This window comes from Heteronotia binoei, chromosome 1 (assembly GCF_032191835.1).
Source record: "Heteronotia binoei isolate CCM8104 ecotype False Entrance Well chromosome 1, APGP_CSIRO_Hbin_v1, whole genome shotgun sequence".
Lineage (NCBI taxonomy): Eukaryota > Metazoa > Chordata > Lepidosauria > Squamata > Gekkonidae > Heteronotia > Heteronotia binoei.
Window position 1 is genome coordinate 272,470,224 of NC_083223.1, and position 25,847 is coordinate 272,496,070.

General features: G+C 46.4%; 1 long non-coding RNA gene across 1 annotated transcript; it reads right to left on the reverse strand.

Annotated features, from left to right (window-relative positions):
• Positions 1–332: 332 nt before the first annotated feature.
• On the reverse strand, positions 333–2,815 carry LOC132588536 (uncharacterized). The gene is made up of 2 exons (XR_009556509.1): positions 2,779–2,815; positions 333–994 (listed from the first exon to the last, which is right to left on the reverse strand). It is a non-coding gene; the product is annotated as an uncharacterized LOC132588536 (long non-coding RNA).
• Positions 2,816–25,847: the final 23,032 nt, after the last annotated feature.

Consider the following 25,847-nt stretch of genomic DNA (forward strand, 5'->3'; position numbering starts at 1 on the left):
AAATCTCAGAACGGCTCACAATCTCCTTTATTTTCCTCCCCCACAACAGACACCCTGTGAGGTAGATGAAGATATTGGATTTATATCCCGCCCTCCACTGCGAAGAGTCTCAGAGCGGCTCACAATCTCCTTTCCCTTCCTCCCCCACAACAGACACCCTGTGAGGTAGATGGGGCTAAGAGAGCTCTCTCAGAAGCTGCCCTTTCAAGGACAATTCCTGTGAGAGCTGCGGCTGACCCAAGGCCATTTCAGCAGCTGCAAATGGAAGAGTGGGGAAGCAAACCGGGTTCTCCCAGAGAAGAAGGGGAAAAGAATATTACACAATGGAAACATTTGTAATTTCGGAACTTTTTTAATGCTTAAAATGCAGGGACTTTCTACAGCATAAACAAGTCCCCTGCCCCATGATTTCTTCTGAGGCATCCTGGGAAATGCAGTTTGATGAAGGTGCTGAGAATTGGCAATTGGCACTCCATCTTGTAAGCGACGTTTTCTGAAGGAGATATATTATGATGAAACCACTTTAAGTGTGTAGCTCAGGAACGTCCCAGGAAAAGATTCACTGAGGAAGAGTAGGATAAGAAATTGAACCTGACATCAACAAAGAAAGGAGAACCATTCTCCTTCAGCTCTTAGAACTTCTTAAGAAGTGATTCCTAGAAGAAATTTAAGGGAAAGGAGAAAAGAGGTGCAGATTTGTGGAGGAGCCAGGACAAGTGCAAGCTCTTATTTCAGCAAGATGAGCTTCTTCTTCTTGAGAACTTCCTTAGCATTTCTTCACTTTGTTGCCATACTGTGGGCCACAGCAGCAACAGCAGCTTCTCACTGGAGTGTAGGAGGGGACGTAGGTGTACCCATAACCACCATAGCAGGGGACGACGGGTCTCCCAACGTAGTAGATCACTCTCTGTCTGGGTCTTCGGCAACAGCAGCAGCTACAGCCCCGACCACCGCAACATCTGCAACAGCTCATCTTGATGGATGGAAGGCCAAACTGGAAAGTAGAGAAAGATGCTGTCAGTGAAGGAACCCCAGCTGGTCAGCATACAATTTAGATGACATTCTGTGAGCCACTGCACTGAATGCAGCACACCAGCCATGTCTTCCTGTCAATCTAGACCTGAGCCAAGTGGATTGGTGCTGGGGGATGGGGCACAGTGGGAGGGCTTCTAGCCCCGCTGGTGGACCTCCTGATGGCACTTGGGTTTTTTTGGTCACTGTGTGACAGAGTGTTGGACTGGATGGGCCATTGTCCTGATCCAACATGGCTTCTCTTACGTTCTTATGTGACACAGAGTGTTGGACTGGATGGGCCACTGGCCTGATCCAACATGGCTTCTCTTACGTTCTTCTGTGACACAGAGTGTTGGACTGGATGGGCCATTGGCCTGATCCAACATGGCTTCTCTTACGTTCTTCTGTGACACAGAGTGTTGGACTGGATGAGCCATTGGCCTGATCCAACATGGCTTCTCTTACGTTCTTCTGTGACACAGAGTGTTGGACTGGATGGGCCATTGGCCTGATCCAACATGGCTTCTCTTACATTCTTCTGTGACACAGAGTGTTGGACTGGATGGGCCGTTGGCCTGATCCAACATGGATTCTCTTATGTTCTTATCAAATGGACCACATTATAGTGGCTTTATATGTCCACCCAAAATATCCTGTCTCCTTTGTATCTTTCCTTTCCTGATGCTACATCCTTCTCTGTTTCAACATTAAGCAGCCACAAAGACATATCTCTCACAGTATTTTCACTGACCCACAGATGACAATTTTTTTTCCATCTCCCATCTTTTTCTCCAAGAACTATCCTTCCTTCTCTGCACCTAGAATTCTGACCACACAAAGTCTACAGCTGATCTTGTGACTTTCAATACAATGTCCAATACACCAGTCTTTCAGATCCCGATGCATTCATCTGTTCTTACAGCCAGATTGTTCTGGAAGTGGGACAGTGGCTCAGTGTTTGACCATCTGCTTGGTAAGAAGAAGGTCCCAGGTTCAATCACTGGACTCTCCAACTAAAAAGGGTCCAGGCAAGTAGGTGTGAAAAACCTCAGCTTGTGACCCTGCAGAGCTGCTGCCAGTCTGAATAGACAATACTGACTTTGATGGACCAAGGGTCTGATTCAGTATAAGGCAGCTTCTTTTAGGGGAGGGACAGTGGCTCAGTGGTAGAGCATCTGCTTGGTAATCAGAAGGTCCCAGGTTCAATCTCCGGCATCTCGAACTAAAAAGGGTTCAGGCAAGTAGACGTGAAAAACATCAGCTTGAGACCCTGGAGAGCTGCTGCCAGTCTGAGTAGACAATAATGACTTCGATCGACTGAGGGTCTGATTCAGTATAAGGCAGCTTCTTTTAGGGGAGGGACAGCAGCTCAGTGATAGAGCATCTGCTTGGTAAGCAGAAGGTCCCAGGTTCAATCCCCGACATCTCCAACTAAAAAGGGTCCAGGCAAATAGGCGTGAAACACCTCAGCTGGAGACCCTGGAGAGCACTGCCAGTCTGAGTAGACAATACTGACTCTGATGGACTCTCATATATATGAGAGTGTTAGAACCAAATGGAAAGAAGACAATTAGAACAGAAGCAGGAGCCGCCCTGAGTCCGCTTGCAGAGAGGGCGGGATATAAATGCAAAGTAATAAATAAATAAATAAATAAAATGTCCTTCTCAACACGTGTGGAAATTGTATGATCTTCTCCAGAACATCTAAATTCTGTGGAAGTAATCCCTCCCGCTACCAATAAAGATTAGTGAGATTCAACTTACCTTGTTTCTCAATGGAAAGAGCAATGTTCGTTTCAGAGTATGAATGAAGAGCTTTTGGAAGAAGAACCTTTTATACAGCCCAGTGGATCCCTCCCTAAGGAAATGAGACACCTCCAAAGGGTGGCTAATTGTCAATAAGCTTATGTAGTGCCACGTTCTAGTTAGTGTTCCTCAGGTCAATTAATAACCTTTCTCAGTAAATAAGAATTCATTAATTGCAGATGATTAATGCTATCTTATGCTAGGGAACTTCTTATTTTGTTGGAGAACTTAGTGTAGAGGCTCTGGAAGGTGTGTTTAAAAAGGAATGTTGTGGTAACACAATGGGACTCTGATGATGACGAAGAAGAGTTAGCTTTTATACTCGACGTTTCACTATCCATAGGAGTTTCATAGTGGCTTACAATTGCCTTCCCTTCCTCTGCCCAAACAGGCACCCTGCGAGGTAGGTGGGGCTGAGAGACCCTTGAGAGAACTTGTGACTGACCAAAGGTTACTCAATGGGTGCAGTGTGGAGGAGTGGGAAATCAAACCGGTTCTCCAGATTGGAGTCCGCTGCTCTTAAACCACTACATGCCACTAAATAAACTTGTGGGTAATCAGTTGAGAGCCAGTTTGGTGTTGTGGTTAAGTGCGCGGACTCTTATCTGGGAAAACTGGGTTTGATTCCTCACTCCTCCACTTGCAGCTGCTGGAATGACCTTGGGTCAGCCATAGCTCTTGCAGGAGTTGTCCTTGAAAGGGCTGCTGCTATAAGAGCTCTCTCAGCCCCACTCACCTCACAGAGTGTCTCTTGTGGGGCGGGGGGGAAGGTAAAGGAGATTGTGACCGCTCTGAGACGCTGAGATTCAGAGTATAGGGTGGGCTATAAATCCATCATCATCATCTTCTTCTTCTTCTGTCATGCACTCAATAAACTTGTGAGTAATCAATTGGAGCTCCGCCGTTTGGATGTACACCATTTCCTAAAGCTGAAATGGCCCCAGCAGGGATTCATTTCTCTAACTTGGAAGAAGCATGTGAAACTAGGGTTGCCAAGTCCAATTCAAGAAATATCTGGGGGCTTTGGGGGTGGATCAGGAGACTTTGGGGGGGTGGAGCCAGGAGACATTGGGGGTGGAGCCAGGAGCAAGGGTGTGACAATCATAATTGAACTCCAAGGGAGTTCTGGCCATCACATTTAAAGGGGACCGCACACCTTTTTAAATGCCTTCCTTCCATAGAAAATAATGAAGGATAGGGGCACCTTATTTTGGGGCTCATAGAATTGAACCCCCTGGTCCAATCCTTTTGAAACTTGGGAGGTATTCTGGGAGAGGCACTAGATGCTATACTGAAAATTTGGCACCTCTACCTCAATAGGGTTGCCAAGTCGAATTCAAGAAATATCTGGGGACTTTGGGGGTGAGCCCAGGAGACTTTGGGGGTGGAGCCAGGAGCAAGGGTGTGACAAGCATAACTGAACTCCAAAGGGAGTTTCTGGCCATCACATTTAAAGGGACGGCACACCTTTTCAGATTCCTTCCTTCCATAGGAAATAATGAAGGATAGGGGCACCTTCTTTTGGGCTCATAGAATTGAACCCCCTGGTCCAATCTTTTGAAATACTTGGGGAGTATTTTGGGGAGATGCACTAGATGCTATACTGAAAATTTGGTGTCTCTACCCCCAAAAAACAGCCTCCCCCAGAGCCCCAGATACCCACGGATCAATTCTCCATGATTTTGTATGAGAATAAATCGTCCATAGGGAATAATAGAGTTCCCAGAAGACATTTCCTCCCCATTTCCCTTCTTTCTGACGACCCTGAAGCAAGGGGAGGGCCTCCAAACCGGGGGATCCCCTGCCCCCACCTGGGGATTGGCAACCCTAACCTCAAAAAAATAGCCCTCCCCCCCAGAGCTTCTGATACCTGCAGATCAATTCCTCATCATTCCTTATGGGAATCGTTCTTGGAGGTGCATAATGGCTGTGGGGGTGGGGCTTCCCCGCCAGCCAGCTGGCTGGGGGAGGGCAGAAGCCTGTAAAACCAGGGGATCCCCTGCTGGGACCTGGGGATTGGGAAGCCTATGTGAAACAGGGAGAAAGAAGGGGATAGGAAACACCCTGGGAGAAAGAAGGGGATAGGGCCTGGTGAGCCAATGCTATACCAGTGTCACCATAGAGGTTTTGGAAAATCCTAGAGTGTCCATTACCCTTCCAAGTTTTGATGGAAGTGACAGTGTGTCAGCACAATGGCAGTGCGCTCTGAAGTCTCCTCATTTCTTCCTGCTGTCCTTTTGGGTGCTGGTAAGCAAAGGAAACATTTGCTGGGAGGTCTCTCTAGCTATAGGGATTGCAGGAGATCTGGTGGCAAGGTTCCGGGCATGTGTGGGCCAAAGTTCCATCGGGGTCCCCCTGCAATCTGCCTTCAGTCTCAGTGAGGAAGTAAATAATGTAAATCATTTTTTTTTAAATGAGGTGAACAAAAACTGCTTCTGGAAATAGTTTCTGAAGAGGCATGAGCGCCTAGGAAAATAAGAGAAGCCATGTTGTATCAGGCCAATGTCCCATCTGGTCCAATACTCTCTGTCACACATTGGCCAAAATCCAGGGTCCACCAGCAGGACCAGAACTCCAGAAGCCCTCCCACAGTTGCGCCCCGTAAGCACCAAGAATACAGAGCATCACTGCCCCAGCCAGAGAGTTCCAACAATACACTGTGGCTAATAGCCTCTGATGGACCACTGCTCCATATTTTTACATAAGAACATAAGAGAAGCCATGCTGGATCAGGCCAATGGCCCATTCAGTCCAACACTCTGTGTCACATAAGAACATAAGAGGAGCCATGTTGGATCAGGCCAATGGCCCATCTAGTCCAACACTCTGTGTCACATAAGAACATAAGAGAAGCCATGTTGGATCAGGCCAGGGGCCCATCCAGTCCAACACTCTGTGTCACATAAGAATATAAGAGGAGCCATGTTGGATCAGGCCAATGGCCCATCCAGTCCAACACTCTGTGTCACATAAGAATATAAGAGGAGCCATGTTGGATCAGGCCAGGGGCCCATCCAGTCCAACACTCTGTGTCACATAAGAATATAAGAGGAGCCATGTTGGATCAGGCCAGGGGCCCATCCACTCCAACACTCTGTGTCACATAGTGGCCAAAAAACCCAAGTGCCATCAGGATGTCCATCAGTGGGGCCAGGACACTAGAAACCCTCCCCCTATTGCTCCCTCCAGCACCAAGAATGCAGAGCATCACTGCTCCAGACAGAATGTTCTAGGTTGCCAGCTTCCAGGTGGGGCCTGGAGTTCTCTCACTTTTACAACTGATCTCCAACTGGCAGAGATCAGCTTCCTGGGAGAAAATGGTTGCTTTGAAGGGTGGGCTCTAAGGCATTGTACCCTGCTGTGGTCTTTCCCTTCCACAAGCCCTGCACTCTCCAGGATCTGCCACCAACTCTCCAGGTTTTTTCCAACACGGACCTGGCAATCCTAGAATGTTCCATCTATCTCTTGTGATTCATAGCCACTGATGGACCTCTGCTCCATATAAAAACACAAATGAAGCCTTGTTGGATTAGGCCAGTGGCCTACCCAGTCCAACACTCTGTGCCATGCAGTGGCCAAAATCCAGGTGCCACCAGGAGCTCTGCCGTTGAGCCAGAGCTCCCGAAGCTCTCCCACTCTTGTCCTCCCCCAAGTACCAAGAACACAGAGCATCACTGCCCCAGGCAGAGTGTTTCCCTCTGTAGCTGTGGCTAATAGCTACTGATGGTCCTCTGCTCCATATGCTTATCCAATCCCCTCTTGAAGCTTTCTCTGCTTGTAGCCACCACCACTTTAAGTGGCTATGAATTCCACATGTTAATTACTCGTTGAGGAAAGAAGAACTTCCTAAACCAACTGTTCATCAATTTCATGGAGTGCCCAGGCGTTCTTGTATTGTGAGAAAGGGTGAAAAGTTAATTTTCAAAATGGCATTTTGTTCCTTGTTCCTTCACTTGTTATGTGCACCACATTCTGGGCACCACATTTTAAGAAGGATATAGACAAGCTGGAACGGGTCCAGAGAAGGGCAATGAAAATGGTGAGGGGTCTGGAGACCAAGTCCTACGAAGAAAGGTTGAAGGAGCTAGGCCTGTTTAGCCTGGAGAGGTGATAGCATCACCATCAAGTACTTGAAGGGCTTTCATCTAGAGCAGGGGTGGCCAATGGTAGCTCTCCAGATGTTTTTTGCCTACAACTCCCATCAACCCCAGCCATTGGCCATGCTGGCTGGGGCTGATGGGAGTTGTAGGCAAAAAACATCTGGAGAGCTACCGTTGGCCACCCCTGATCTAGAAGATGGTGTGGAATCGTTTTCTGTGGCCCCAGAAGGTAGGACCAGAACCAGTGGGTTGAAATTAAATCAAAAGAGTTTCTGGCTCAACATTAGGAAGAAGGTCCTGACAGAGCGATTTGTCAGTGGAACAGGCTTCCTCTGGAGGTGGTGGGCTCTCCTTCCTTGGAGGTTTTTAAACAGAGGCTAGATGGCCATCTGACAGTGATGAAGATCCTGTGAATTTAGGGGGAGGTTTTTGTGAGTTTCCTGCATTGTGCAGGGGGTTGGACTAGATGACCCTAGAGGTCCCTTCCAACTCTATAATTCTATGAATTTAAAGAAGAAAAAAACCTGGAAAAGATTAAAATAATCTGTGGAATATCAGCGGTGCTCTTAACCTCTCATTTGGGATCAGACCCTCCCCCCCTCACAAATCTTGTACCTTATATATATGAACATATGAAGCTGCCTTCTACTGAATCACACCCTTGGTCAATCAATGTCAGTATTGTCTACTCAGACTGGCAGCAGCTCTCCAGGGTATCAAGCGGAGGTTTTTCACACCTATTTGCCTGGACTATTTTTAGCTGGAGATGCCGGGGATTGAACCTGGAACCTTCTGCTTACCAAGCAGATGCTCTACCACTGAGCCACCATCCCTCCCACCTTGAAAGATGGTCCATCATTTTTCAGACTTTTGAAACTGGATTGAAAATGGTGATGGTGATGGTGATGCTTATATTGAATTTATATTCTGCCCTGCACTCCAAATCTCAGAATCTCATAGCAGCTCACAAACTTTTTTATCTTCCTCCCCCACAACAGACACCCTGTGAGGTGGGTGGGGCTGAGAGAGCTCTCACAGAAGCTGCCCTTCCAAGGACAGCTCTGCAAGCGCTATGGCTGACCCATGGCCATTCCAGCAGCTGCAAGTGCAATTTTGGGCTGTATCGACAGAAGTATAGTGTCCAGATCACGTGAAGTGATGGTGTCGCTTTGCTCTGCTCTGGTAAAACCTCACCTGGAGTATCGTGCTCCATTTTGGGCACCACATTTTAAGGATATAGACAAGCTGGAACTGATCCAGAGGAGGGCAACAAAGTTGGTGAGGGGTCTGGAGACCAAGTCCTAGGAAGAAAGGTTGAAGGAGCTGGGCATGTTTAGCCTGGAGAGGAGGTGGCTGAGAGGTGATAGAATCACGATCTTCAAGTACTCAAAGGGCTGTCCTACAGAGGGTGGTACAGAATTGTTTTCTGTGACCCCAGAAGAAAGGACCAGAACCAATGGGTTGAAATTAAATCAAAAGAGTTTCTGGCTCAACATTAGGAAGAACTTCTTGACCATTTGAGCGATTCCTCATTGGAACAGGCTTCCTCAGGAAGTGGTGGGCTCTCCTTCCTTGGAGGTTTTTCAACAGAGGCTAGATGGCCTTCTGACAGCAATGAGGATACTGTGAATTTAGGAGGAGGTATTTGTAAGTTTCCTGCCTTGTGCAGAGGGTTGGACTAGATGACCCTGGAGTTCCCTTCCAACTCTATGATTCTAAGTGGAGGAGTGGGGAATCAAATCCGGTTCTCCCAGATAAGTGTCCATGCACTTAACCGCTGCACCAAACCGGTCCAATCTGGTCTCTCTCTCTCTCTCTGGAAAAAAATTGTGCTGGAACTCTCAAGCAAGATATGAAAGAGAAACACACAGGTGCCCCTCATGAACTTTTATACAGATTTGGAGACTTTGGTTTCCACTAAAAGTTTCCAGAACGCTCTTCTACCACATTCCCCATAAAAAAGCCCGGCATTTAACTCTTCCGCATATCTCTCTTTAGTAACCACCGTTAAGATATACATCAACAGTTTTTAATGAGTAGAATTAGCAAAGAATAATTAAAGGATTCAAATAGGCTTCGTCATCAAACAGATATTCTGTCGTATCTCTAAAGACCAGTGACACATTCCACATAATAGCCGCCTGATACTGAATCAGATGGTTTGGTCCATCAAGGACGATATCATGCATCATCAGGGCTTGAATTCGGCAGCAGCTCACAGGAGCACAACTCCTGAACCTCCAGCCAGGGTCTGCATACAGTGGTGAGTTCCCTCCCCGCTGCACACAGAGCCCGGGGCATACGCAAAATAGAATATGCTACTGAGTTCCTGCACCTTCCCCCCCCCCACCCTACAAAATGACCCCTGTGCATTATCAATATTATCTCCATTAGGGTTTGTAGAATCTTTCAGACTCAAGTGCCGTGTTCTACTGGAGAAAGTTTTCCTTCCAGACGTTTCGTTCTCAGCTGCGGAGAACATCCTCAGTGGCGTTGCAGCCGGAGCAGGCGCTCTGACCTTCTTGGCTGCTGTGCATTGAGTGGGGCCAGGGCTGCTGGAGAGCCGCTATTTATAGGCTGGAGAGGTAGAGAGGTTAACAGAGAACAATGGTCACATTCAACAGCCAGTTTCCTTATCACTACCCTTCCAGGAAGCCCCACCAACCAATGGGCACATCCACAAACCAATTGCCCTTTCATCACACCCCCTCCAGCCTAGAAATAGCAGCTCTCCAGCAGCCCTGGCCCCACTCAATGCACAGCAGCCAAGAAGGTCTGAGCGCCTGCTCCGGCTGCAACGCCACTGAGGATGTTCTCCGCAGCTGAGAACGAAACGTCTGGAAGGAAAACTTTCTCCAGTAGAACACGGCACTTGAGCCCGAAAGATTCTACAAACCCTAATGATGTTGCCAGCCGTGAAAACCTGAAATCTTTGATAATATTATCTCCCTTGATTTGCACTTAAGCTTGCCAATTCCCAGGTCCCAGCACAGTTTCTCTCACTTTCCTAGGCTCCTTCTCGTTCCCAGTCAGCTGGCCGGTGGGGGAAGCCCCATCCCCACAGCCACCATGTGCCTTTCCACTAGTCTTCCCAATCCCCGGGTCCCAGCAGAGGATCCCCCAGTTTTGCAGGCTTCCCCCCGTCCTCAGCCAGCTGGCTGGCAGGGGAAGCCCCACCCCTGCAGTCACCATGAACTTCTAGAGCTCCGGCAGGTTTAGAAGCCTGCAAACAGGTCCGTTTTTAAAATGTGTGCCTTTAACGTTGAGCAGGAAGCAGGAAACAGGAAGCGCTCCATGGGGCAGGGTCAGCAGCAGTTTTGTCAGAGCGCAGACCCTCCGTTTGTTTTGCTTTTGTTTTCAGAGCAAGTAAAGTTGTGGAGGAACCAGACCCAGTAAGTGTGTGTGTGTGTGTGAGAGAGAAGGAGGGGTCAGGGAATCCCCCAGTTTGGAGGCTCTCCCCCTCTTTTGAAAGTGGGGGGGATGTCTACTGGGCACTTCATTATTTCCTATGGAGAACAATTTTCATAGGGAATAATGGGGAATTGATCTGTGGGTATCTGGGGCTCTGGGGGGAATATTCTTTGAGGTAGAGGCACCAAAGTTGCAGCACAGCATCTGATGCCTTTCCTCAAAACACTCTCCAAGTTTCAAAAGGATTAGACCAGGGGGGGCAATTCTATGAGCCCCCAAAGAAGGTGCCCCTATCCATTATTTCTAACGGAGGGAAGGCACTGAAAAGGTGTGCAGTCCCTTTCAATGTGATGGCCAGAACTCCCTTTGGAGTTTAATTGTTCCAACCTTGCTCATGACTCCACCCCCAATGTCTACTGGCCCCACCTCCAAAATCTCCTGGCTCCACCCCCAAAGTCCCCAGTTATTTCTTGAATTGGACTTGGCAACCCTACTTTCCACCCCCGGAAGCTTCAGATTCCACTTGGAAAGGCTTCCTCTTGGGATGGTGTGTCTGTGTCTTTAAGGCTGAAGGGGGGCAGGGGGGGAGCAGGCAGAACAACATGGCTGCTCTCGGTGGCTGTGAAAGCAGCCAAGACCCTCCCAAACCCTCCGTTTTCGGAGGTCGTTTGCATAGGGCAGGTAAACTTGAACCTTTGGTTACTCTGTGTTATCTTTGAAGAAGTTGGAAGTTCAGCAACTCGTGAGTAGAGATGCTAATCCTCTTCTTCAGAGTAATCAGAAACCGTGAGGGGGATGTCTGCTGGGCACTTCATTCTTCCCTATGGAGATCGATTCCCCTAGGATATAATGGATAATTGATCTAGGGGGTATATGGGGCTCTGGAGGGGCCGTGATTTGAGGTAGAGGGACCAAATTTTCAGCATAGCATCTGATGACTCTCCTCAAAAGGCTCTCCGAGTTTCACAAGGATTGAACCAGGTGGTGCATTTCTATGAGCCCCAAAAGAAGGTGCCCCGATCCTTCATTATTTCTAATGTAGGGAAGGCATTTAAAAGGTGTGCAGCTCCTTTAAATGTGATGGCCAGAACTCCCTTTGGAGTTCAACTGTGCTTGTCACAACTTTGCTTATGGCTCCACTCCCAAAGTCTCCTGGCTGCACTCCCAAAGCCTCCTGGCTGCACTCCCAAAGTCCCCAGATATTTCTTGAACTGGACGTGGCAACCCTGCTTGCACTCCTTGCTCCTTCACTCGTCAGATGCTATTTTAATAGACCAACTGAACAGATGAAAACAATTTGTGGTAGACCAACGTTGCCCCTAACCTCTCAGTTTGAATCTGATCTACCCTCCACAAATCTTGTACCTTGTCTAGGCTTCCCAAATCCCCCGCCTGGGCGGGGGACCCCCAATATGGAGCCTCCTCCCCCTGCTCACCAAAAATCCAGAAAGCGGGGGGGTGGGGGTGGAATGGCGGCCCTTCCCACCCAGCCTCAATCCCAGCAGCTTCTCCTTGCCCTTCCCTTCCCACCCAGCCCCGATCGCAGCAGCCTTTCTTCTGTTTTCCCAGACTGCTTCCCGCCCCCAGTCAGCTGGCTGGCAGGGGGGGGGGAGCCCCGCCCCACCTGCAAAGGACCGTGTGCCTTTGCACCTCTGGAGGCTTGACTTGAAAGGCTTCAATTTGGGATGGTGTTTCTGTGTTGCTGTGAAGAAGATGGCAGCAACTAGTGAGTAGAGAGGCCAATCCCCTGCTTCAGACTCACCAGAAACGGGCGGTGGGGGGGGGGGGAAGGAAACGTCTTCATTATTCCCTATGTGGAGATTGATTCTCATAGGGTATAATGGGGAATTGTTCTTGAGGTTTCAGGGACTCTGGGGGAGCTGTTCTTTGTGGTAGAAGCACCAAATTTTCAATATAGTATCTAGTGCCTCTCCCCAAAGTACCCCCCAAGTTTCAAAACAATTGGACCAGGGCGTCCAATTCTATGAGCCCCAAAAGAAGGTGCCCCTATCCATTATTTCCTATGGAAGGAAGACATTTAAAAAGGTGTGCTGTCCCTTTAAATGTAATGGCCAGAACTCTCTTGGAGTTCAATTATGCTTGTCACACCCTTGTTCCTGGCTCCGCCCCCAAAGTCTCCTGGCTTCACCCCCAAAGTCCCCAGATATTTCTTGACTTGGCAACCCTAACCCTGTCAGATTGTCCATTATTTTTCAGACTTTCCAAACTGGATTGGAAATGCTTGCTATTTAACTCAACACTCTTTCTCAAAGCTCTTTTAGTAACAAGAGGTTAAGACCAACATTCTCTCTCTGTGGAGTCTGTAAGCAAAAATTCTAGTTCTTGATAGGGTTGCCAATCCCCAGGTGGGGGCAGGGGATCCCCCGGTTTGGAGGCCCTCCCTCTGCTTCAGGGTCATCAGAAAGTGGGGGGAGGGGAGGGAAATGTCTGCTGGGCACTCTGTTATTCCCACAGAAAATCATGGAGAATTGATCCGCGGGTATCTGGGGCTCTGGGGGGGGGCTGTTTTTGGGGGTAGAGGCACCAAATTTTCAGTATAGAATCTAGTGCCTTCCCCCAAAATACCCATCAAGTTTCAAAAAGATTGGACCTGGGGGTCCAATTCTATGAGCCCCAAAAGAAGGTGCCCCTATCCATTATTTCCTACGAAAGGAAGGAATTGAAAAGGTGTGCCATCCCTTTAAATGTGATGGCCAGAACTCCCTTTGGAGTTCAATTATGCTTGTCACAGCCTTGATCTTGGCTCCACCCCTAATGCCTCCTGGCTCCACCCCCAAAGTCTCCTGGCTCCACCCCCAAAGTCCCCAGATATTGCTTGAATTGGACTTGGCAACCCTAGTTCGTGAGCTACTGGCATTACAGTTGTGAGCGAGTGATTTGACTACTGCCGGGGGTCGTTTTGTAGAAAAATAAGTGGTAGAGCTCATTAGCATATGTCATTCCCCAACCAGCCAAAAGCAACCCGACGCAAGAAAGGAGAGCTCCGGGCAATCGAGGCCTGCTTGGAGTGGTTAGAGATCCAGCCAGCCCAAGCAGGCCTCGTTCACCTTGGGCTCTCTTTGGCCATTCCCTCCCCACTACAGTCAAAAGGCCAGCAAGCTACCTACCACCCCAAATCACATCAGAAGTGGAGAAAGGGTGGTGTGGGCTTCTCCAGGGGTTAACGAGGGTTGTTGGGGTGTGGCAAAGCTCCAGGTAGCTGGCCGCTCTCCTAATCCAGGGATTGTTATGCAGCTGCACTTTCCATATGAAGAAAGGTTAAAACGCTTGGGGCTCTTTAGCTTGGAGAAACGTCGACTGTGGGGTGACAGGATAGAGGTTTACAAGATTATGCATGGAATGGAGAAAGTAGAGAAAGAAGTACTTTTCTTCCTTTCTCACAATACAAGAACTCGTGGGCGTTCCATGAAATTGCTGAGCGGTCAGGTTAAAACGGATAAAAGGAAGCTCTTCTTCACCCAAAAGGTGATTAACACATGGAATTCACTGCCACAGGAGGTGGCAGAGGCTACAAGCATAACCAGCTTTAAGCGGGGATTGGATAAAAATATGGAGCAGAGGTCCATCAGTGGCTATTAGCCACAGTATATATATATATGTGTGTGTGTGTGTGTGTGTGTGTGTGTATAAATGTGTACACACACACATATTGGCCACTGTGTGATACAGAGTGTTGGAATGGATGGGCCATTGGCCTGATCCAACATGGCTTCTCTTATGTTCTTATGCACCTATTATTCAATAGATAAGGTAGGTGGGGAGGAGGAGGGGGAACCCTCAGAAAGGTTCAGGAGCTGTGCTCCTGTGAGCTCGTGCTAAATTCAAGGCCTGGCTACTGCAGAAATTAGTTTTGTCTGGGACCTTCCTTCCTGAGCTAAGACAAATATATATGGTACATAACCCCACAGAAATTGCGTAAGATGTATGCTAACATGTCTAACAATGGAAATGTACTAAACATGTGGGGTCTCTTTATCATACATGGTGGACCTATGGGGTGGTGAAAGGCTATTGGAAGATGGTTCATGAACTATTACAGAAAATTTTGAAAACAAAGAGCCAATTTAAACCAGAACTGTTTTTTATTGAACATATATCCTGGTGATTATTCCAAAGAGATGAGGCATTTGTTGGCACACATTAACACAGAGGCTAGGATTCTTTTGGCACAGAGATGGAAGCTTCAGGAGATCCCCATGAGAGTGGACTTGGTGGGGGAAATTCTGGAAACAGCTGAGCTGGACTATCTATCCCAGTTGTTGGCTGGGAAATCTAAGGAAGAAGTAAGAAGATACTGGATGAAACTATATACCTGGCTAGACGCTCAAGACTCTTAAGATTCTTTGGTGTAAACTTATATCTCCTTTCTTCTGTATTCTTTATCATAGTATCATTTTTACCGAAATGTCAGCTTAAATAGATACTTTAACAAGAAGACTTACAACGTAAACATTTTAAAACATATTATTTAGATGTTGATGATTTAATGTAAAGAGATAATAACATGTGGCAATATCTGTATTTTAAGAAAGTATATTACATGCAGGTTAGATTATAATAATATTGTTATCTGTAACTATAATTCCCTATTTCCCCTTAACTTTTTAGAAAACCAGTGAAACTTTCAAATCACAAAAATATATGAGCTGAAGGCTAAAAAGACTGCGCTAGCTCACACTGACTCAGCTTAGAGGGAACACTGGTCAAGACATACATTGACTGTGAGTATAATGAATAGAATCAGCAAAGAACAATTAGAAGATTCAAATGAGCAATGATATCAAACATACTTTCAGTCATATCTCTAAAGACAAGTGACACACGTCACATACATGTATGACTATCTGTCCACAGGACAGAAGTCTTGGGTGTGTGCTCGATGCAAGGAGCTCCTGGTCTTCAGGGAATGAGTTCGTACCTTTGAGGCCAAGGTGACTGACCTGGAGAAGCAGAGACAGTCAGTTAGGCACTCGGAGAAGATTCTCAGGGACGTGTTAGATGAGCCCCACTCTGAACGTGGAAGCCCCGTTGCTGCCAGGGAGCGTGAGGGTCGAGAGGGAACAGGGCTCGTGGGCATTCAATGAAATTGCTGAGCAGTCGGGTTAGAATGGATAAAAGTGTGATTAACATGTGGAATTGACTGCTACAGGAGGTGGGGGTGGCTACAAGCATAGCCAGCTTCAAGAGGGGATTGGATAAAAATATGGAGCAGAGGTGCAGCAGTGGCTATTAGCCACAGCATATTGTTGGAACTGTCTGGGGCAGTAATGCTCTGTATTCTTGGTGCTTTGGGTGGGGGGGGGGTGGCAAAGTGGAAGGGCTTGTGAACCTCCTGATGGCACTTGGGGGTTTTTTGGCCACTGTGTGACACAGAGTGTTGGACTGGATGGGCCATTGGCCAGATCCAACATGCCTTCTCTTCTGTTCTTATGTGACACAGAGTGTTGGACTGGATGGCCATTGGCCTGATCCAACATGGCTTCTCTTATGTTCTTATGTGACACAGAGTGTTGGACTGGATGGGCCATTGGCCTGATCCAACATGGCTTCTCTTATGTTCTTGTGTGACACAGAGTGTTGGACTGGATGGGCCATTGGCCAGATCCAACATGGCTTCTCTTATGTTCTTATGTGACACAGAGTGCTGAACTGGAGGGGACATTGGCCGGATCCAACATGGCTTCTCTTATGTTCTTATGTGACACAAAGTGTTGGACTGGATGGGCCATTGGCCTGATCCAACATGGCTTCTCTTATGTTCTTGTGTGACACAGAGTGCTGAACTGGAGGGGACATTGGCTGGATCCAACATGGCTTCTCTTATGTTCTTATGTGACACAGAGTGTTGGACTGGATGGGCCATTGGCCGGATCCAACATGGCTTTTCTTATGTTCTTATGTGACACAGAGTGTTGGACTGGATGGGCCATTGGCCTGATCCAACATGGCTTCTCTTATGTTCCTATGTGACACAGAGTGTCGGACTGGATGGGCCATTGGCCTGATCCAACATGGCTTCTCTTTTGTTCTTATGTGACACAGAAGGTTGAACTGGAGGGGCCATTGGCCTGATCCAACATGGCTTCTCTTATGTTCTTATGTCCTTAAAGGTTCACGGTGTCTACCCAGACTGGCAGTAGCTCTCCAGGGTCTCAGGCAGAAGTCTTTTCATATCACCTAGTATCTGAGTCTTTAACTGTAAAAGCCAGAAACTGAACTTGGGACTTATCACATGCTGAGCAGATGTTTTACCCCTGAGCCATGGACTCCACTTTTTTCAGAAGTGAGATAAGCAGGGGTGGAATTCTAGCAGGAGCTCCTTTGCATATTAGGCCATATACCCCTGACGTAGCCAATCCTCCAAGAGCTTGCAAGGCTCTTTTTTGTAAGCTCTTGGGGGATTGGCTACATCAAGGGGGTGTGGTCTAATATGCAAAGGAGCTCCTGCTAGAATTCCACCCCTGGGGATAAATAAAATGTGGCAGTCTGATCGTAGAATCTTAGAGTTAGAAAAAGACTTCCAGGGTCATCTAGTCCACTCCCCTGTACAATGCAGAGAATTCACAAATGCCTTCCCCCAAACCCAGTGACCCCTGCTCCATGCCCAGAGGATGAAAAAAAAATCGTCAGGATCCCTGACTAAACTGCCTTGGAGAAAAACTGCTTTCTGACCTCAGCTACTAAGAAGAAGACTGCAGATTTATACCCCGCCCTTCTTTCTGAATCAGAGTCTCAGAGCGGCTCACAATCTCTTTTCCTTTCCTCCCCCGCAACAGACACCCTGTGAGGTAGATGAAGATATTGGATTTATAGCCCGCCCTCCACTCCGAAGAGTCCCAGAGTGGCTCACAATCTCCTTCCCCTTCCTCCCGCACAACAGACACCCTGTAAGGTAGAAGAAGATATTGTATTTATATCCCACCCTCCACTCTGAAGAGTCTCTGAGTGGCTCACAATCTCTTTTCCCTTCCTCCCCCACAACAGACACCCTGTGAGGTAGATGAAGATATTGGATTTATATCCCGCCCTCCACTCCGAAGAGTCTCAGAGTGGCTCACAATCTCCTTTACCTCCCCCCCCCCCCACAACAGACACCCTGTGAGGTAGATGAAGATATAGGATTTGTATTCCGCCCTCCACTCCGAAGAGTCTCAGAGCGGCTCACAATCTCCTTTACCTTCCTCCCCCACAACAGACACCCTGTGAGGTGAGTGGGGCTGGAGAGGGCTCTCACAACAGCTGCCCTTTCAAGGACAGTTCTGTGAGAGCTCTGGCTGACCACATTCCAGCAGGTGCAAGTGGTGGAGTGGAGAATCGAATCCGAGTCTCCCAGATAAGAGTCCGCACACTTCACCACTACCCTAAACTGGCTCTCCAACTGGCTCTCTCTAAAGTATGCATCACTATATGGGATAAGCAGATACGGCCATATTCATTTTTTTTAAAAAAAATCACACACCAAATTGTTCTCATGTCACAGTGAATGCATGTACAACCTGTATGTATGTGTGTATTCCTATCTATAAGGATGAGCCAACACACATTCTCTTTATAAATCAAGGAGCAGAATGGGGTTTTAATAATATGTTCAATGGTATATCTGTTACTCAACATACATAAAAAGTCAAGTATACAATATATACAGATAGTACTTGTTGTTTAAACAATTTATTGGTAGCATATGGTTACAAAACTTAACTATTTCTTAATTTTTTTTCGCATTAACCCATATGACATTTCCATCCCCCCTCCCTCCAATGTTGACTTCCCCGAGGTTATAAATTCAAACCAATACTAAAGGCACTTCTAACTGCTCAAAGCTCAATATATATATTCTTACAACTAAAAAATTGTCCAATGTTTCTTTACTTTCCAAGTTTTCTCCATATATCCTTTAAATTTTCTCCACTCCCTTTTGAATATCTCTAAATCATAGTATCTTAGTGTTCTGGTTAATTTGTCCATTTCACACCACGATCAGACTTTCATGGTCCAATCCCATTTCTCTGGTATTTTTTCTTGCTTCCAAAGCTGCGCGTATAAAGTCCTAGCAGCTGATAACAGGTACCAAATTAGATAGTTCACAGTAATTTGGGAGGAAGGTTTTTGTAAGATACCAACCATTCCCTTGCCATCTGTTTTGATTTTTTTACAACTAAATTATCTTTATTGAAAAAAAAAATCAGAAAATGCAAGGAAGGGCATAAACAATAAGACTTAAAAGAAAACCCATCAAAACAAGTTGCAGAATACAGTAGGCATAAAAGATTACCAAAAACACAATTTGTCTAGTTCTTATGGAATGTCATCCTCTACAGTCAAATATTCCGGTATAGGGAACCAAACGGTTTCAAAATTGATTGTGGGAGTGTGAGATTCAACTTCAGAGAGGCTGAAAGTTCGCATCCATTTTGATTTGCCTAATTTTCGTGCGTGTGGCTGTTGATTATTGTTTGTGCCTTTAGTGTTTTTGATGTCATGCATTTGCCGTCTATATGCATAGGCCTGTCTGCTGCCATCAAAATATGAAGTGTACCTTATAAATCATTTTTGCGTCGTTGACATTTAACCGGCACCGAAACATTTTTAAAAAGCCATAGATTAAATTCAGCTTGAAGAAAGAGAAATGAGTTTGTTTCTCAGAAGGGAGAAGCAAAATAGAATGGAGCGTTCAAACTGAACCAGCCAGCTTTGGAAATTTGCAGTGCCATTCTTGAAAGTGTTGCTCATTTATATGACAGATGAACTCAGTTGGCTTAGAACTGAGGGTGTAACTCTGCTGAGTCAGTATCATCTCTTTATCACAGCTCCATGGATTTTTAAATTTATTTTAAAAAAGGAGAGAGGGAGCACTGCTAAGTAGGTCTACTCAGCACCATTTGGGGCCATTTTGGTGTAGAGGTTAAGTGCATGGACTCTTATCTGGGAGAACCGGGTTTGATTTCCCACTCCTTCACATGCAGCTGCTGGAATGACCTTGGGTCAGCCATAGCTATCACAGGAGTTGTCCTTGAAAGGGCAGCTTCTGTCAGAGCTCCCTCAGCCCCACCCACCTCACAGGGTGTCTGCTGTGGGGGGTGGTATGGTAAAGGAGGTTGTGAACTGCTCTAATGCTCTGGAGAAAATGGCTGCTTTGCAGGCTGGACTCTGTATCATTATAACCTGCTGAGGTTGCTTCCCTCCTGCTTTGGTCCACACTGTAGAGAAAAATTGTCATTTTCCTAGGTAGAGGCTGCAGGGAAGGGGAAGGAGATGGAAAACTGAAGTCAAATCACTTCCCCTACAGAAAATGCCTGCCTTGTATTCTCTAAGGTATACCATGTCAGGCCAAAAAAATAACAGATCATGCCACAAGCACAAACTGATGCTAAATGCTGCATGGCTGAATATGACAGGAAAAGGCTGCAATAACACACTACAGATGAAAGAAAGGCTGAGCTTCAGCATCTGCATGATTATCATCATGCTATGACACCACAGTAAATGACACTGAGGGCCCAAGGTTAGGCACTTGCCCAGAGCCTCCTTCTAGAGCCTGTAGTATCTATTTCCACAATGGGCCTTACTCCTCGTTTAGTAGAAGACAGATTCATCTGTAGGACAAATTTTGAGTCCAGTGGTAACTTTAAGACCAACAGAAGTATATTCAAAGTATAGTGTTTCGTATGCAGGCTCACTTCCTCAGATACATAGAAATGGAAATCCATTTTATTTGTTTTAGCCCAGTTTTCCAGCCTTAGCCTTCTTGATTCTAACAAGCCCTTCCCCGCACCTATCCTCTCTGTATCTGTATGTAAAGGTTGTTGTAAAGTACTGGGGTCGGCGCAGTAAGAGACCAGAGTCGGAGAGCGATTTCAGCAAGCTTTACTTCAGGAACACACACACAACACACACCCTGTTCAAACTTCCCGCTCCTTTATACAATTCTTGCCCCCTTCTGATTGGTCCTTAACTATCTACACGGATTGGCTATTTACAGGGCCCAAAGGGCCTATCAGGGTACAGTATGAGCCTGGATGTTGATTGGCTGCTTATGTTTCAATCCTTCCCCTGATTGGGCACGCTTAGGACTTCTCTGGAACCCTGGTGTGGAGTTCAAGCTCTGGCTTGTTCGGCTTCCCTCCAAAGTAACAGTTCTCCCATTTGAGCCTAGGACACAACACCTGTGGATGTCTTTTTCAATGTATTTGTAAAAGTGTGCATGCACATGAAAGCTTATAACCAGGATTAAGGTAAGGAAAGGTGCCCTGTGCAAGCGCCAGTCGTTTCCGACTCTGGGGTGACATTGGTTTCACAACGTTTTCACGGCAGGCTTTTTACCAGGATTAAAGTTTGGTCTTCAAAGTTCTTTTGGACACAAATATTGTTCTATGACAAAGTAGTAAAAAAACAACTTTAAATTTTCTTTTTCAAGGGAGAGTAACTGATTTTATGCACAGCGCAGGTGCTCTAAACTCTGTCACCCTTGGTGGCAAGAAGGGACGAGCTGATATGCCATTCTAACGTACTCCCTGAGATATTAGCACATATAGAAGAAGAAGATATTGGATTCATATCCCGCCCTCCACTCCAAAGAGTCTCAGAGCAGCTCACAATCTCCTTTATCTCCCTCCCCCACAACAGACACCCTGTGAGGTAGATGAAGATATTGGATTTATATCCCGCCCTCCACTCCGAAGAGTCTCAGAGCGGCTCACAATCTCCTTTACCTTCCTCCCCCACAACAGACACCCTGTGAGGTAGATGAAGATCTTGGATTTATATCCCGCCCTCCACTCCGAAGAGTCTCAGAGCGGCTCACAATCTCCTTTACCTTCCTCCCCCACAACAGACACGCTGTGAGGTAGATGAAGATCTTGGATTTATATCTCACCCTCCACTCCGAAGAGTCTCAGAGCGGCTCACAATCTCCTTTCCCTTCCTCCCCCACAACAGACACCCTGTGAGGTGGGTGGGGCTGAGAGGGCTCTCACAGCAGCTGCCATTTCAAGGACAACCTCTGCCAGAGCTATGGCTGACCCAAGGCCATGCTAGCAGGTGCAAGTGGAGGAGTGGGGAATCAAACCCGGTTCTCCCAGATAAGAGTCCGCACACTTAAACACTACACCAAAAACTTTGTCCAATGAGTTTTCTTGTGATGGGGTTAAAAGACGGGATGGGGGGAAGAGAAGCACCACACAATGGAAACATTTGTCATTTCAGAACTTTTTTAATGCTTAAAATGCAGGGGCTTTCCACAGCACGAGTGAATTTTTTTCCTCTACCGTGATTTCTTCTGAGGCATCCTGGGAAATGTAATTTGATGAGGGTGCTGAGAATTCACAACCAGCACTCATCTCCTAAACGTTTTCAGAAAGAAATGGATTGCGATGAAACCAGTTTAAGCTTGTAGCACAGGAACGTGCTAGGAAAAGAATCCCTGAGGAAGAGTAGGATAAGAAATTGAACCTGACGCCACCAATAAAATGAGGACAGTTCTCCTTCAGCTCTTAGAAATCCTTAAGAAGTGATTCTAGAAGAAATTTAAGGGAAAGGAGAAAAGAGGTGCAGATTAGCTGAAGAGCCAGGAGCTAGCGCAAGCTTTTATCTCAGCGAGATGAGTGTAGGAGGAGGTAAACAGGCAGATCTTCAAAGTGCCATTTCCAGTGAGGTAGAACTTCTCCTCGATGTTCAGCTGGAAGTCTGCAGGCCTCCTGCTTTCCTTGAGGGCTTCCTTAGCATTTCTTCACTTGGCTGCCATACTGTGAGCCACAGCAGCTTCGCACTGGGGCATAGGAGGGGGCGTAGGTGTACCCATAACCACCGTAGCAGGGGACGACGGGTCTCCCAATGTAGTAGACCACTCTCTGGGTGGGTCTTCGGCAACAGCAGCAGCTACAGCCCCGACCACCACAACGTCTGCAACGGCAACAGCTGCAGCCCCGACCACCACAACATCTGCAACAGCTCATCTTGATGGATGGAAGGCAGAACTGGAAAGAAGCGAATGATGCTATCAGTAAAGGAACCCCAGCTAGTCAGCCTACAATTTAGATGTTGTTTTGTGAGCCAATTCAAGGAATGTAACACACCAGCCACGTCTGGTGGCAAAGTACAAGGCAATTTACGACATATTCGGATTCAAGTTATTTATTATTACGGTACACAAGCCATAAAAACAATTCAAGAAGCCGATCCATTCAAATCCAGTGTATAAAGTACTCAAACATTTATGCCTGGTTGATACAGTAGCATAAAATTATTTTTAAAAAGGGAGCTTTGCAAAATTTTAAAATATACAAAAAAGATAAAATTGGTCAACTTCAGAGTCCCTCATTTACGAAATTGTCGAAAATTCTCCTGGCAGCTGCCAGAAATCTGGCGCAATCAAACGTAAATTGGGAATTAGAGTCTGTTAACAATATATTTCTAGTTTTGGAGTCCAGAAGACCCCGTCATCTCTCTAGCAAGGATATTTGGCACGTATGCTTTTGTATAATCCACACTCAAGCAAAACATTTACAGCATATTTAAGATATGTAAAATAAGATATCTTAAAAGGCATAAAACCCAAACTTGCACGGTTCAGATTCTTAGTAAACATAATTCAATGTGTTCTTAAATAAAGCCATCTTCAAATACCTTCTGAAGGTGGAAAGTGAGGGGTCAGGTGTACTCCCCTGGGAAGGTTTTTCCATAACCATGGGGATGCCACTGAAAAGGCCTCCTCTCATGTAAAAAAAAGGTAAAGGTAGTCCCCTGGGCAAGCACCAGTCGTTTTTGACTCTGGGGTGACGTTGCTTTCACAACGTTTTCACGGCAGACTTTTTACAGGGTGGTTTGCCATTGCCTTCCCCAGTCATCTACACTTCCCCCCCAGCAAGCTGGATACTCTTTTTACCAACCTCAGAAGGATGGAAGGCTAGGTCAACCTCGAGCCGGCTACCTGGACCCAGCTTTTGCCGGGGATAGAACTCAGGTCGTGAGCAGAGGGCTCCGACTGCAGTACTGCAGCTCTACCACTCTGCACCATGGTGCTCTTTCCTCTCAGGTACCTCCTCCCCCCCCAAAAAAAAAACAAGCTTTGTTGATTCACAGGGCAATCAAGAGGACCTCTTCCTGTGATCTTAATCTTAATTCTCTCGGTCTTTATTTTTGCATGCCTAAAAAAGAACCCCGTGGGGCAGAGTCATAAAGCTGCAGTACTACAGTCCAAACTCTCTACTCACAACCTGAGTTCGATCCCGGCAGAAGCTGGGTTCAGGTAGCTGGCTCCAGGTTGACTCAGCCTTCCATCCTTCTGAGGTCGGTCAAATGAGTACCCAGCTTGCTAGAGGGAAAGTGTAGATGACTGGGGAAGGCAATGGCAAACCACCTCGTAAAAAGTCTGCCGTGAAAACGTTGTGAAAGCAACGTCACCCCAGAGTCAGCAACGACTGTGTTTGCACAGGAGACTACCTTTACCTTTAATTATTCTACTGGTTTTCCTTCCCTTTCCTTGACCTGTTCTTTTTAATCCCCACAGCATTCTTACAGTCATCTCTGCTCACTTTGATCCTCCCCACTAAGTTTATTCTCCTTTAGTCTTTGTTCTTACTACATCTTCTGCTAACTCAATACTGATTCTACTCAATTCCTCCCATCTTCTCAAGTCTGCACTTCCATTATCATCCTCTCCCCTCTGGATTTGTCCTATATCTCTGAGACTTGCCAATTGTCTCCTGAAAGAATCAACACTTGGGATCTTGTGCTGAATATATCATTAAGATAATTCTGCCTACTCCAATCAAACTAAAAGTGATGGATGAATGTCTCATCACCAATCCATGTGTTTGACGTGCCAAAAGTGCCATACTTAATCCATGGCTGGCCTCGTTATACATGGTCTCATTTGCCATAAAACAGTTTTGTATATTCCCTTTGGATGAGATACATAGGGTGGCTCAGATTTAGCGCACCTGTTTTGTATGCAGAAGGTTCCAGGTTTGATCTCTGTCACCTTGAGTTAAAATGTCTCAGATGATGGTAGGATGTTAGAAGAACCCTTCGTCTTCCTGACACCCTGGAGAATTTCTTCCTGTCAGTCTAGACCTGAGCCAAATGGTTCAGTCATCTTATACATTGTAAGGGCACTTCAAATGTCCACCAAAATATCGTATCTCCTTGTATCTTTTCTTTCCTGAAGTGCTACATCCTTCTTTCTTCCAAAGATAAATCAGACACACCTCTCAGTTTTTTTCATTGACCCACAGATGATTTTTTTTCCGTCTCATAGAATCATAAAGTTGGAAGGGGCCAAACCCCTGGTCCATGCAGGATCATCCTAAAGCATCTCTGACAAATAATCATCCATCCGCATTTTGAAGACTGCCAATGAAGGGGAGCTCACCACCTTTCTAGGCAGCTGGTTCCACCTCTGAACTACTCTGACTGTAAAAAAATGTTTTCTGATATCCAGCCAGAACTTTTCTTCTTGTAATTTGAGCCCATCTCTTCAGGTCTCCCATCCTTTTCTCCAAGAACTATCTTTCCTTTCTCTGCAGCTAGAATGGTTGTCCTGAACATAGAAAGCCTACATTCTACTATCTTGTGACTTTCAGTACAAAGTCCAATATACGAATCTCTCAGATCCAGATGCATTCATCTGTTCTTACAGCTGGATTGTTCTGGAACAGCATTGGAACCAAATGGAAGGAGGACAATTAGAACAGAAGCAGGAGATGTCCTCCTCAACAGATGTAGACATTGTACAATCTTCTCCAGAACATCTGAATTCTGTCAAAGTAATCCCTTCTGCTACCAATAAAGAAAGTGAGATTCAACTTACCTTGTTTCTCAATGGAAAGAGCAACGTTAGTTTCAGAGAATGAATGAAGAGCTTTTGGAAGAAGAACCTTTTATACAGCCCAGTGGATCCCTCCCTAAGGAAATGAGACACCTCCAAAGGGTGGCTAATTGTCAATAAGCTTATGTAGTGCCACGTTCTGGTTCGTGTTCCTCAGCTCAATTAATAACCTTTCTCAGTAAATAAGAATTCATTAATTGCAGATGATTAATGCTATCTCATGATAGGGAACTTCTTATTTTGTTGGAGAACTTATCTTACAGGCTCTTGGAGGTGTGTTTAAAAAGGAATGTTGTGGTAACACAATAGGACTCTGATGACGAAGAAGAAGAGTTAGTTTTTATACCTCGATTTTCAGTATCCAAAGGAGTTTCGTAGTGGCTTACAGTTGCCTTCCCTTTCTCCGCCCACAACTGGCACCCTGTGAGGTAGGCTGGGCCGAGAGAGCCCTGCAAGAACTTGTGACTGACCCAAGGTCACTCAGCGGGTGCATGTGGAGGAGTGGGGAAATCAAACCAGTTCTCCAGATTGGAGTCTGCTGCTCTTAACCATTACACCTGACTGGCTCAAATGGGCAATGTCATCAAACAGATGTTCTGTCGTATCGCTAACGACCAGTGACACGTGTCACATAACAGCTGCCTTACACTGAATCAGATGATTGGTCCATC